This window comes from Sus scrofa, chromosome 3 (assembly GCF_054392235.1).
Source record: "Sus scrofa isolate SSC_HxYL_T2T_F1_AM1 chromosome 3, Sscrofa_HxYL_maternal_Yorkshire_Landrace_v2.0, whole genome shotgun sequence".
Classification (NCBI taxonomy): domain Eukaryota; kingdom Metazoa; phylum Chordata; class Mammalia; order Artiodactyla; family Suidae; genus Sus; species Sus scrofa.
In genome coordinates, this window is record NC_139385.1 from 18239648 (window position 1) to 18253652 (window position 14005).

The following is a 14005-nucleotide window of genomic DNA, read 5'->3' on the forward strand; positions in this document are numbered from 1 at the left end:
AAAAAAAAACAAAAAAAAAACCAAAACCAAAACCAAAACAAACCACAGAAGTCCTAACCCCTGGTACCTGTGACTGTGACCTGATTTGGAAACAGGGTCTCTGCAGATGTAACTACGATGTATACTAAAGATGAGGTCATACTGAAGCAGGGTGAGCCTTAACCCAGTATGACTGGTGTCCTCGTAAGAGAAGAGACACAGAGACCCGCACACACACAAAGAATGCCAGGTGGAGAGACAGTCAAACACAGAGGGAGGAGAGCCACAGAGGCAGAGAGAGGATGGCATTAGGCAGCTGCAAGTCAAGGAATGCCAAGGACTGCTGGCAACGGCTAGAAGCTGGGAGAGAGGCATGTAACATGCTCCCCTTCTGAGCAGCCAAGGAGGAACCCGCTCTTGATTGTGGAACTAATACGACCCCTTGATTTTGGAATTCTAGCCTTCAGAACCACGAGAGAATATGTTTCTTTTGCATTAAGTTACCCAGTTTATGGTCACCTGTTACAACCGCCCTAAAGTGGCAAGCTGTCCTAAAATTCCTCCCCAATCCGAAGATGTTTGTATTTGATACGTTCAACCAAGTCAGGAGTACTTATTAAGTACCTTCCAAAAGCAGCACACCTTAGCCCCAGCTCAGCTGCTACCGTCCTAATAAATGATTCAAGCATTCTGGTCCCTCCCCTTTTATTTTTGCTTTTTACGCCTGAATCTTTGGCATATGGAAGTTCCCAGGCTAGGGGTCAAATCAGGGCTGTAGCTGCCAGCCTATACCACAGCCACAGCGACACACAATCCGAGACATGTCTTCGATCTACACTGCAACTTCGAGCAACACTGGATCCTTAACTCACCAAACAAGACCTGGGATTGAAGCTGCATTCATATGGATACTAGTCAGGTTCATAACCCGATAAGCCACAACGGGAACGCCCTTTTTAAGATTTTATATGAAGACACTTGCACTGTTACTGCCAAGGGAAGAGAAATTAACTACTAAAAACATCTGACTTAAGGTAAGATGAATGTATACTGATGAAAATAAAATGCGATAAGTAATCAGGAAAAGAATAAAAGACAATAAAGGTAATTTTAAAAGTAAGCTACTATAACTAGGTAAAGATAGACATATGATACTATAACTAGGTAAAGATGGACATGTCCCAAGTGGCTCAGCAGGTTAAGGACACAGCATTGTCACTGCTGTGGCTTGAGTTCGATCCCTGGCCCGGGAACTTCTTCATGCCTTGGGTGTGGCTAAAAAAAAAGTAAATTGGAAAAAAAGAATTTTTTTAGGATGCTGAAATTTTACACAATGCTCTTCAATTAATATACCTCCATATCCACAAAGATCAGATTCACAAAGAATCTCCTCCCAACCATGAATTGTCAATGCTATGTATTTAAATATCCGTATTTTCTTAAAATGTCTCTTATTTATTAAGAAAGTAATATACAAACCAGGAATAGAGGGGAATTTCCTCAACCTGATAAAAGGCATCTATGAAGAGCCACAGATAACAAACATCACACTTATTGGTGAAAGACCGGAAGCTTTCCCCGTAAGATCGGCAACAAGTCAATGTTTTGGAGGTTCCAGCGAGGGCAATAAAGTGAAATAAAAGAATCAAGATTAGAAAGGAAGAAGTAAAACTATCTCTATTTTCAGGTGACATGACCTTGTATATAGAAAACCCTAAGAGGAGTTCCCATCATGGCTCCATGGTAATGAACCTGACGAGTACCCATGAGGACGTGGGTTCAATCCTTGGCCTCGATCAGTGGGTTAAGGATCTGGTGGTGCTGTGGCTGTGGTGTAGACGGGCAGCTGTAGCTCCGATTCAATCCCAGCCTGGGAACTTCCATATGCCTCGGGTGCTGCCCTGAAAAAGATCCCTCCCCCCCCCCCAAAAGAAAAAGAAAACCCTAAGAAACCTCTGAACAACTATTAGAACTAATTTCAAAAACATTAGGAGTTCCTGTCGTGGCGCAGCAGTAACGAATCCGACTAGGAACCATGAGGTTGCAGGTTTGATCCCTGGCCTCGATCAGTACGTTAAGGATCCAGTGTTGCAATGAGCCATGGTGTAGGTTGAAGATGCGGTTCGGATCCTGAGTTGCTGTGGTGTAAGCTGGCAGCTACAGCTACAATCCAACCCCTAGCCTGGGAACTTCCATATGCCTCGGGTACAGCCCTAAAAAGAAAAGAAAAGAAAAGAAAACAATCCCATTTAAAATAGCATCAAAAAGAATAAAATACGTAAAATTTCACAGGTACACAATTTTACTCTGAAAACTATAAAACATTGTTTAAAAAAATTAAGACCACCTAAGTAAATAGAAAGACAGCCCATGTTCACAGATCAGAAGCCTTAATATTGTTGAAAGAGCTTAATTCTCGAAATTGTCCTAAGGTTTCCAGCTGGTTTCTTTGCAGAAATTAACAAGTTCATCCTAAAATTTATGTGACCATTCAAGGGACCCAGAATTGCTAAAATAATCTTGAAAAAGTTTTACCAATGACAAAACCTACTACAAAGCTACAGTAATCAACACGGTGTGGTACTGGCATAAGGTAAACAAAGATCAATGGAAACAGAATTAAGAGACCAGAAACAAACTGTCATATCCATGGTCAATTGGTTTTCTACAAGGTTCCCAGGACAACCGGATGTCCACATGCAAAAGAAAGATTTTGGACCCCAACTTCAGACCATAAACAAAAACGATCTGAAGAGACAATTCTCCCAAGAAGATATAGGAATGGCCAATAAGCACATGAAAAGAGGCTCAATGTCATCAGCCATCAAGGAAATGCAAATCAAAACCACAGGATATACCATTTCACAGGCATTAGACGGCTATAATGAAAAAAGACATAACAAGTATCGGTGAAGAAGTGGAGAAACTGTATGGATGGATAATGTGTGGTATTGTCCACATTAGGACAATAAAAAGGAATGAAGCACTGAGACATGTTACAATGTGGATGAACCCTGAAAACACCATGCCAAGTGAAAGAAGCCAGACACGATGACCTCATAGTATAGGATTCTACTGATAATGTGACATCCAGAAAAGGCAGGTCCATAGAAAGCTGGGCACGAGGGTTGAGGGAGAAGGGGAGTGACCATCAATGCGGATGGGGCTCTCTGGCCAGGTGGTGACATGTTCTAAAATTGATCATGGTGATGGCTGCCTAACTCCGAATATTCTAAAACCACTGAATTCTACGTTTTAAATAGATCTCCAGCCCTCTCAGCCCTAGGCAAACACTAATCTACTTGCTGTCTCTTTAAGATTTCCCTACTCTGCACATTTCTTTTTATTGTTGAATATTCCATGTTTGCATGTACTTTTTTTTTTTTTTGTCTTCTGTCTTTTTGGAGCCACACCCGTGGCATATGGAGGTTCCTAGGCTAGGGGTCTAATTGGAGCTACAGCTGCAGGCCTACGCAGAACCACAGCAACGCCAGATCTGAGTTGCGTCTGCCATCTACACCACAGCTCAGGGCAACACCAGATCCTTAACCCACTGGGCGAGGCCAGGGATCGAACCTGCAACCTCATGGTTCCTAGTTGGATTCGTTTCCACTGTGCCATGACAGGAACTCCCATATACCACATTTTGTGCATTAATTCATCAACTGATGAACATTTGGGGTGTATTCACTTTTCAGCTATTATGAAAAATGCTGCTGTGAAAACTTGTAGACAAGTTTTTGCGTGGACATGTTTTCATTTCCTGGGTAGGTACCGTGCAGTGTACTTGCTGGTTCATGTGACAACTATGTGTAACCTTTTGAGGAACTACAAGACTGTTTCCAAGGGGACTGTACCCTTTTATATTCCCATCAGCAAAGTGTGAAGGTTCTGAAATATCTGTACCTGTACCAATATCACCAACATGTGATATTGTGTGTCTTTTTTTTCTGGCCATGGCATGTAGCAGCTTGATGTGGGAGCTCAGCTGCCAGACCAGGAAATGAACCTGGGCCATGGCTGTGAAAGTGCTGAATCCTAACCTCTAGACCACCAGGGAACTCCCCTGTCTTTTTGATTACAGCCATCCTAGCGGGTGTGAAATGGTAACCAGCGGTTTCGATTTGCACTTCCTTGATGGCCAATGACGCTAAACATCTTTTCACATGTTTTTTGGCTATCTGTGTATCTTCTCTGGAGAACAGCCCTGTGCCCATTTTTATTATTACTGTTGTTGACTTGTATCCTCTGAAGCATGTTTTCAATTTTTACAAAGTCCAACTTATCTTACTTTTCTTTGACGGCTTGTGACACAGATTTGTTTTTCTCACATGTATGACACCATTTTCACCACCAAAGCTTTACAGAATGTATTTTAATATAGAGAAGGCCATGTCCCTTCCCTTAAGAAAAAAAGTCTAGATGCAGTAATAAGAACCACACAAAATAAGGGATCCAGAGCTTAGAGACGGGGAGTGGGTAGCATAAAGGTCATCGTTGAAGTCTTGGGAACTGCTGACGCTAGGGATGCTCTGCTGAGCGAGCGAAGAGGAAGGAGGAGAGTCCCACTGATCCACAACCAAGTGAAGGTGTGGACCAAAGATGAATCCAACAGATGCAAACGACTGCCTTTGGAACGGATAAGCAATGAGATCCTGCTGTGTAGCACTGGGAACCACGTCTAGCCACTTATGATGGAGCCTGATAATGCGAGAAAAAAGAATGTATCTATGTATGTGTGCCTGGGTCACCATGCTGTACATCAGAAAATTGACAGAACACAGTAAACCACCTATAATGGAAAAAATAAAAGTCATTATAAATGAAAAAAAAAAACCAAAAAACCCAAAAAACAAAGATGAATCAAGTGGGAAGATCCTGGGAAGGAACAGACTAACACAGAAAAGGCTGTTCTCTCCTGCCACATAAAGCAGAATCCTGATCAAAACTATCTGACTTCTATATTCCCAAACCTGTGTGTATTAAAACAGGAAGAAGCTCCCCAACCGGACAGGTGGGTTTTACTTTACAGCGTCCCTCACAAACACTGGCAGTAAGCACTCCCACCATGCTGCCAGGTCAATCAGTCACCTTCCTTGAGGATTCTGACACTTCGAATCCTCTCTCTCCTCACTATCTTTGCTCCTGGCCTCAGACCCAGATCTGGGTCCCCTTAACTGACGTCCGAGGTTTTACTTTGCTCAGAAGAGAAGCCAGAAACCTTATTCCTACCAGAAAAACTATGAGCAGCCCCCGTCCCCTCTGCTTTGCCCTCCAGAGGGACGACTGTCCCCGTGTTTCCTGAAGACGAACCCCTCCCACATCTCTGCTCTGAACCCCGTCTCCTCTTGGACGGTCTCCTTTCCTATGTTTCACGAGCCAACAAGCACACTTTAAGAAGTTCCTGCTGTGGCGCAGTGGAAACGAATCTGACTAGTATCCATGAAGATGAGGCTTTGATCCCTGGCCTTCTGCAGTGGGTTACTAAGGATCTGGTGTTGCTATGAGCTGTGATGCAGATCACAGACATGGCTCGGATCTGGCATGGCTGTGGCGTAGGCTGGCAGCTGCAGCCTCATTCAACCCCTAGGCTGGGAACCTCCATATGGAGGTGTGGCCCCTTAAAAAAAAAAAGCACACTTTAGGGGATCCCATCTAAAAAATACTTAAGAGGAGTTCCCATCGGGGCACAGTGGTTAACGAATCTGACTAGGAACCATGAGGTTGCAGGTTCGATTCCTGGCTTTGCTCAGTGGGTTAAGGATCTGGCATTGCCCCGAGCTGTGGTGTAGGTTGCAGACGCGGCTCAGATCCTGCATTGCTGTGGCTCTGGTGTAGGCCGGTGGCTGCAGCTCCGATCAGACCCCTAGCCTGGGAATCTCAATATGCCGCGGGAGCGGCCCTAGAAAAGGCAAAAAGACAAAAACAAACACACAAACAAAAATCAACCATAAGAGCTTCCAAACCCCACACTCACCTCATCTACCCACCCGTCTCTGTTCCCTTTCACAGCAAAATTAAAGCTGTTCATTCAGGTGCCTCTACTTCCTCACCCTCATTTCACCCCATTTCACCACCTGCTCCAATCTAGCTTCTGTCTTCCCCAGGCCAGCAAAAATGCTCTTGAGGGAGCAAACAACCCCTATCGTCCAAAGCACTGGATCCTTTCCTGCTTTATCTGACCTGGCCTGTCAGCGTCCCAGCTGGGGTGCCCACCTGTGCCCCCTCCTGTGGCTTAAGGGCCTGCCTCCCACATGGTTGGCCTTCCCCTTGCTTCAGCTCCTGGGTCTCCTGGGCTGGCCCCCCTCCTGCCTGTCCCCCAAATGCTGGCGCTCATCGGGGCTCAGGCCTGGCCACCAGCCCCACCATGCACTCCTAGGTAAGCCCCCGCCTCCGTCTGTGCGATGACTTTCCAAATCTCTATCTCTGTCAAAGCAGGAAAGCCGACGCAAGGGGGTGACTGACAATACCCAACACCACAGAAGAGGACTCGGGGCTGGCTGTCCCCGGCATCCGGGAGCAAGGGTGTCACTGAGGACCTCAGGGAAAACACTTTCAGTGGGAGAGACAGGAGGCAGCAGGCGCGGGCGGGTGTGTGCGAGTAGCCAGTGGAGAGAGCACTTTCCTGCCAGCGGGGCTGTGACCGGAGCCGGCGCGGAGGGAGGGCGGACCAAGGACAGGCAGGCGGGGGAAAGGCGAGTGTGTTGGCTGAGGGGTGGGGGCAGGTTGAGAGCAAGTCCAAGGAGCAGCGAACAGGGCTGCATCTGGAGAGACAGGAGAGTGAGGGGTGGGGTCCACCCAGCGTCATCTGTGCTTATGTGCTGACATTCCTTCTGGCCCGTCTTAGCTGCGCACACTCACATGGGGTCTCCCCACCCCCCCACTGCCAAAGATACAAACAATACATGCTTTTTCAACAACTCGCTCAAGCCTGGTCTTGTCTGACTAATCCTAAGCAAGCCTCATTTTTCTCTTACTTTCTCTGGGACCTACCTAGACCTGTATAGGTCTTCGCCTTTTTACTAAGTTCATTCACCACCTCTCTCCTGCCCTGACCCCCAGCCAAAAGGTAGGTCCATTTTGCACTCCTATATCAGGAGTTCACGTCGTGGCACAGCGGAAACGAATCCGACTAGGAACCATGGGGTTGCGGGTTCGATCCCTGGCCTTGCTCAGTGGGTTGGGGATCTGGTGTTGCCGTGAGTGGTGTAGGTCGCAGACACGGCTCAGATCTGGTGTTGTTGTGGCTGTGGTGTAGGCCGGCAGCTGTAGCTCCGATTAGACCCCTAGCCTGGGAACCTCCATATGCTGCGGGTGTGGCCCTAAAAAGCAAAAAAAAAAAAAAAAAAAAAAATTCCCATTTTTCTTTTTTTTTTTTTTTTTGTCTTTTGTCTTTTTAGAGCCGCACAGGCAACATATGGAGGTTCCCAGGCTAGGGGTTGAGTCGGAGCTGTAGCCACCAGCCTACACCACAGCCATAGGAACGCTGGATCCGAGCTGTGTCTGTGACCTACACCACAGCTCTCGGCAATGCCAGATCCTTAACCCACCGAGTGAGGCCAGGGATCGAACCCGCAACCTCATGGTTCCCAGTCGGATTCGTTAACTACTGAGCCATGACGGGAACTCCAATTTTTCTTAACTTTTTAAAAAATTATTAAAAAAAATTTTTTTACACTGTACAGCAGGTCACACATACATGTATACATACTTTTTCCTCCCATTGTTGTGTTGCGATGTAAGTATCTAGACATAGTCCTCAATGCTTCTTAACTTTTTTAAGAGAAAGCTTTTTCCTTGGCTCCTGCATCATCAAGTAGGAACCACACAGCACTGACTCAGCCCAGATGGCCTCCCCTAGCTGGCTGAACTCATCTACCAAGGGAGACCCCAAATCACTCTGCTCAGCACACATTCCTTATATGATTTTACTTCTGTATGTATGCTAGAAATGTTCCATAACTTAAGTGGGGGTGTTTTTTTTTTGGCCTTTTTAGGGCCACACCTGTGGCATATGCAAGTTTCCAGGCTAGGGGTTGAATCGGAGCTATAGCCGGCAGCCTACGCCACAGCTACAGCAACACCAGACCCGAGCCATGTCTTTGACCTACACCACAGCTCAAGGTGATACCGGATCTTTTAACCCACTGAGAGAAGCCAGGGACTGAACCCGGATCCTCATGAATACTAGCTGGGTTCTTAACCTGCTGAGTCACAATGGAAATGCTTAAAAAAAAAAAAAAATTAAATCAATGGGTCCAGAAAATGTTCTAAAATTAGATAACGGCAATGGCTGCACAACCCTGAATATACTAAAAAAACAAAATGCAATGAATGACACATTTTAAGTGGGTGAGCTGTATGGTAGGTGAATTACATCAACAAAACTGTTTAAAAAATCGGCATGACTGAAGGTATTTATTATGCTCAAGATGAAACTGAATTCCACCTAGGCAAGAGATGTGCTTATGTGTACAAAGCAAAGAAGAACACAATAACCCCTGGCGGGAAACCTAACAAAACCAGAATGATCTGGGGAAAGGTAACTCGGGCATCTCTCTACCACCGTGCCTACCAAACCGTATGGAAAGTCTCTTTGTATTTGTCTTCTCCCCTAGCGTGCCCAATCTCTAAGAGCATCCTCTGGACATAGCATGGAGCTGGCACAGTACCCCCATCCTCATGTCCGCTCCCATGCACCCTTTAACCCACTGCAGTCTGGCTCTCTCTCAATTCCCATGATCTCCTGCCAGCTTCTAGAACGTTCCACTCCACTGAATATCCGACCACCCACTCCTCCTCAAAGCTCTGTTCTCTGGGTTCCCAGGTCCCCAGTATCTCAGATTTTTCCACTGCTCCCCTCCTCCACCTCAGTGGAAGGTCACCCCGGGATCCTCTTCTTGTTCTCTAAGCACTCCGAGCACCCTCATCGGCTTCAAACCCCCATATTCTGAAACTTCCACAGCGATGATATCATCAACTCTAACTTTTCTCCAGGGCTCCACAGCTCCCCCACGATTAGCCCACCATGATGTCCCCCACGCCCCTGCCTTCTGGAGGTGGGTTAACAGGGCCCATCACTGGCCACTCAGCTTCTCAAGCTGGAAATTCTGGGGTTTCTTCTTTCTTGCTCCTCTCCAACCCCCCAGATCCTTGATCAATCTCCATTCCATTTCAACTGATTTCGCCTCAGTAATCTCTCTCCTATCCAGCCACCTCTCATCTATCACTGCCTTGGTTTAGGCTCTCATCACATGACTTCGACTTCATTCCGTCTCTGTCTCACTGTTGTCAGACACAGCCTGTTTCTCTTAAGGAAAACAACCACCACCTCTAGGTAGATAATATAAGCACATACTAAAAAAAAATTTTCAAACAATTAAAAGAAATACAAAGTAATCTCCCACCCCTTGAGGCAACCACAGTTGTTTCTTGGCTATTTCTCCAGAGATCCCATTTATATACAAAGGGAAAAAGCACGCATGCATCTCATAAAACCTGCAATTAGCAGATGCAGAGACAGACAGACACATGAAATTGAAGGGAGAACTTTCAGCAAAACAAAGTGAAAGCGCTGATCTGCCTGATGTGGAGGGGAAGGAGTAGGTCAAATACCAAGCCAGGCAGGGCCCCGTCCTGCAACCCAGCAGTGGGAAAGGAGGGCCCCATTTTTGATGAGAGACTGTGTCAGGCAAAGGCAGCCCTCGCGTGTCATCCCTGACTTGTGACTTGTACATGCTCTCATCTCAGCTCCTTCCTGTTCTGACGTGAATTCATTCTGAGGTACTGAAATGAGCACTAGGACTCTGGAGGCTCACTATGCCTACTGGGAGAACCTCATTTTAAGATGCGACAAAGTACTGCCACCTTTGGAAGTAGTCAGTCCTGAGCTCTCCGAGGTTCCGCCACCTTGATGCCCCTCCCAAGACCTGACATAAAGGGCAGCATGTGCCTACTGCAATGCCCCCTCTTCTTTGCGGTATCCAGGCAGACACTCCCCTGGCTCTCCAGAGCACTCTGTTCACGCCTCTATTTCCACCCCATTTAGATTGTTAAGTAAATCCTAACAACCTAAAATGATGTTTGTTTTGTGTGTCCCCTTCTGCATATGCAATCTACCGAGCATCCTCGACTTACCACGGAGTTCCGTTCTGACAGACCCACGGGAAGTTGAAAATATCATACGCTGAAGAGGCAATTAACACACCTAACTTAGCGAACATCAGATTTTAGCCTCATCTACGTTAAACGTGCTTGGAACACTTACACGAGCCTACAGTTGGGCAACATCACCTAACCCAAAATCTATTTTATAATAATGTGTTGACTACCTCATGTCAATTATTCATTTTAGGGCCACAGGTGCAACATATGGAAGTTCCCAGGCTAGGGGCTGAACCAGAGCTGCAGCTGCTGGCCTATGCCACAGCCACGCTGGATCTGAGCCATATCTGTGACCCATGCCACAGCTCAAGGTAGCACTGGATCCTTAACCCACTGAGCGAGGCCAGGGATTGAACCTGCATCCTCATGGATACTAGTCAGGTTTGTTTCTGCTGAGCCACAATCGGAACTCCTCATGTGGTGTGTCAAATACTTCACTGAGAGTCGAAAAGATACAGAATGGTTCTAAGTGTGTTAGCTGTATCCCCTCGTGATCACTTGCAGTACCACCATCAGGGCAATGCACTGACAGGTGTATTTTAGGAGTGTTCCAAGGAGAGGACTGGGGACGGACAGCTATCAAGTTCTGACCCTGGGGAGTTCCTTAACCTTCCTCAGTCTCTACAAAAACCAGAGCACCGACGTGAGAATTGACTACATACATAAGGTGCTAGGCAGTGCCTGGCACAGAGCACTCACTTGGCAGTAGGAGCGGTCTCCTCCTTGTCTGTAGATGTGGGTCAGGGAACTGCCAGGAAAATAGACACAGGGACTGTGTTAAGTTGAGCAAACCGTGGGGTTCTCTTGTGGCACAGGGGGTTAAGGATCCAGAACTGTCACTGCAGCAGCTTGACTCACCACTTGGCCTGGGTTCCAACCCTGGCCCAGGAACGTCCACATCCCGCAGGTGCAGCAAAAAAAAAAAAAAAAAAAAAGTTGAGCAAAGCAGTCAAAGGCATGAGCAACAGAAAACACTGATGCAGCCCAAACCTGGGAGCAACCACTGCCCACACCATTTAAGGGCCCTCTCTTTCTCTCTTTTTTAGGGCCGCACCTGCAGCAGATGGAAGTTTCTGGGTTAGGGGTCAGATCGGAGCTGCAGCTGCCAGTCTACACCACAGCCATGCCAGATCCAAGCCACGTCTTTGAACTATGCTGCAGTTTGCAGCAACCCTGGCTCCTTAACCCACTGAGTGAGGTCAGGGACCGAACCCGCACGTTCTTAACCCCCTGAGCTTTAGTGGGAATTCCTGGGTCCTCTTTGTGCTTGAGCGTTGCCTACTGGGTAGCACCCTGCCTGGGAGAACCACCTCATTTTCTGATTTTCCAACCAACAACTGCCATCTCTGGATCCAGTCATTTGTGAACTTGGATTTCCCCAAAAAAGATACTCAGCAGAGGCAAAGCTTTCTGTGGCTCTCCGCCCTGAGAACACTAGGGACAAGTTGGAACGTGGACGTGGACTCAGGACCACATCTAACTGCAAGGCCAGGCAGTTCCCAGCTGGGAGGAAACTGAACATTCAGCCAGCGCTGCCTGGAAGCAGAGCCCAAGGATCCCAGCTGACCTTTGCATTAGTCTCAGGAGAGGTTATGCAACTCCTGCATGGTCTCAGACATTCTTATGAATTGAGGCAAGGCCCAGTATCCTAAACTTTCCAGGTCCTAGCACCTCTTCTTTCCACTGACTTAGAAGGCCATACTTTTTTTTTTTTTTTTCTTTCTGTCTCTTTAGGGCCGCACTTGCAGCATATGGGAGTCCCCAAGCTAAGGGTCTAACTGGAGCCACAGCTGCCAGCCTAAGCCACAGCCACGGTAACATCAGATCCGAGCCTCATCTGCGACCTACACCACAGCTCACGGCAACGCCGGATCCTCAACCCACTGAACGAGGCCAGGGATCGAACCTGCGTCCTCATGGATCGGATTCGTTCCTACTGCGCCACGACAGGAACTCCCATACTTTTTTTTTTCTTTTTCTTTTTTAGAAGGCCACGCTTTCTATTTCTACCCACAAGCAGAACAACTGCTCCATTATTTTCCGCTACAGACCATTTAGGCTTGTTTGAGGACTTCACTGAAACATAATCATGCCACCCATACTCTGCAGTATCTGGATTCTTTCACTTAATGTGTTTTGCGATTCACCTGTGTTGCTGTGTGTATCCGGAGCCTGTTCCTTTCCATTGCTGGGTCGCTTACTATTGCATGAACAAACTAGTTTGTTCAACCTGTTCTCTTCAAATAGCACCTATTTCCATTTGGGGCGATTATGAATAAAATTGCCATGAGCAATCATATGTGAGCCTGTCATACATTCATTTTTCTTAAGCAAATATTTAGGTCTGGTAACAGCACTCTTAATTTCTCTTTGGGAAACCATCCCTCACTTTGGCTCCAAGGTTGGGTATGGGACTTGGGCCCATTAAATGATTACATGCTCCCTGACCACTATGACTGATTCAGGAAGAGATATGCGACCCAAGTCTGGCCAAAATCAATTTCAGATCTTTTGCTGGAACTATCTGCAAAAAGATAACTTTTTCATTTGGTTAAGAGAGCAGCCTGGAACTGATGGAGGCTTTTGCCTGCCTGAAAGAGAAACTGCAGGGAGGAAAAACATAGAAAATATTGATGATATAGTGTAGGCTGCTGGATATAGCCATGTCTGAAGCTGGTAAACCCAGGACTCTCCAGTTAGAAATACTGCTGCAGTTAAAGTCAGTAGATACTCCTTTTTTACTTAGGCTAGTTTGGATTACCTTTTTGTTACCCACAACTGAGAAGTCTGACTAAAAAGAGGTAATTCTTGGAGTTCCCATCATGGCACAATGGAAACGAATCTGACTAGGAACCATGAGTTTGCAGGTTTGATCCCCGGCCTTGCTCAGTGAGTTAAGGATCTGGCGCTGGGGTGACCTGTAGAGCAGGTTGCAGATGAGGCTCAGATCTGATGTTGCTGTTGCTGTGGTGCAGGCCAGCAACTGTAGCTCCAATTAGACCCCTAGCCTGAGAACCTCCATATGCTGCACATGCAGCCCTAAAAAGCTTAAAAAAAAAAAAAAAAAAAAAAAAAAAGGGAGGTAATTCTTAAGGACAGAGTTGCAGGGTAGAAGAATATTAACTGCTAAACACCCAGCCTAAAACTATTCTCTGACCCTCAACTAGTAGTCAACGCCTCATACAAACAAACTCAAGCATCCTATACTTAAACCACTCTAAAAATAATCCCATAAAACTTAAGACAATAAAAGCTTTGTTTTGAGGATTGAAAGGAGTGACTTGCAAGGCATCTAAGACTCCACATTCAGATCCACACCCTCAATTTAGCCACCATCAGTAAGAATCAACATTAACTAGTTTCTAAAGAAATTCTTAATTTAAGGCAAAGATTTCTACCCACCCCACACCTCACCTCTTTTTTTTTTTTTTTTTGCCTTTTTAGGGCCGCTCCTGCGGCATATGGAGGTTCCCAGGCTAGGGGTCCAATCGGAGCTGTAGCGGCGAGCCTACGCTAGAGCCACAGCAACGCAGGATCAGAGCTGCGTTTGCAACCCACACCACAGTTCATGGCAACTCCAGATCGTTAACCCACTGAGCAAGGCCAGGGATCGAACCTGCAACCTCATGGTTCCTAGTCAAGATTCGTTAACCACTGAGCCATGACGGGAACTCCCCCTCACCTCTTTTCATACCTACCAAGCTCCTGTACAGAAACTTACACAGGTGATTTTTTTTTTTTTTTTGGTCTTTTTGCTATTTCTTGGGCCACTCCCTTGGCATATGGAGGTTCCCAGGCTAGGGGTCTAATCGGAGCTGTAGCCACTGGCCTTCACCAGAGCCACAGCAACACAGGATCCGAG

General features: G+C 46.6%; 1 protein-coding gene across 10 annotated transcripts in view; it reads right to left on the bottom strand.

Annotated features, from left to right (window-relative positions):
• Positions 1–14005, bottom strand: part of SGF29 (SAGA complex associated factor 29) — a 33082-nt gene that overhangs the window by 14908 nt on the left and 4169 nt on the right. For 3 of the 10 annotated variants that reach the window (XM_085017146.1, XM_085017150.1, XM_021088033.2), the window contains 2 exons: positions 11002–11022; positions 10843–10891 (listed from right to left, as the gene is read on the bottom strand). The exons of 5 other annotated variants lie outside the window; for them this stretch is intronic. The gene's annotated coding sequence lies outside the window, so the exon portion shown is untranslated. The remainder of the gene's footprint in view (positions 1–10842; positions 10892–11001; positions 11023–14005) is intronic. 2 more of the 10 variants (XM_021088031.2, XM_021088032.2) reach the window with 1 other exon arrangement.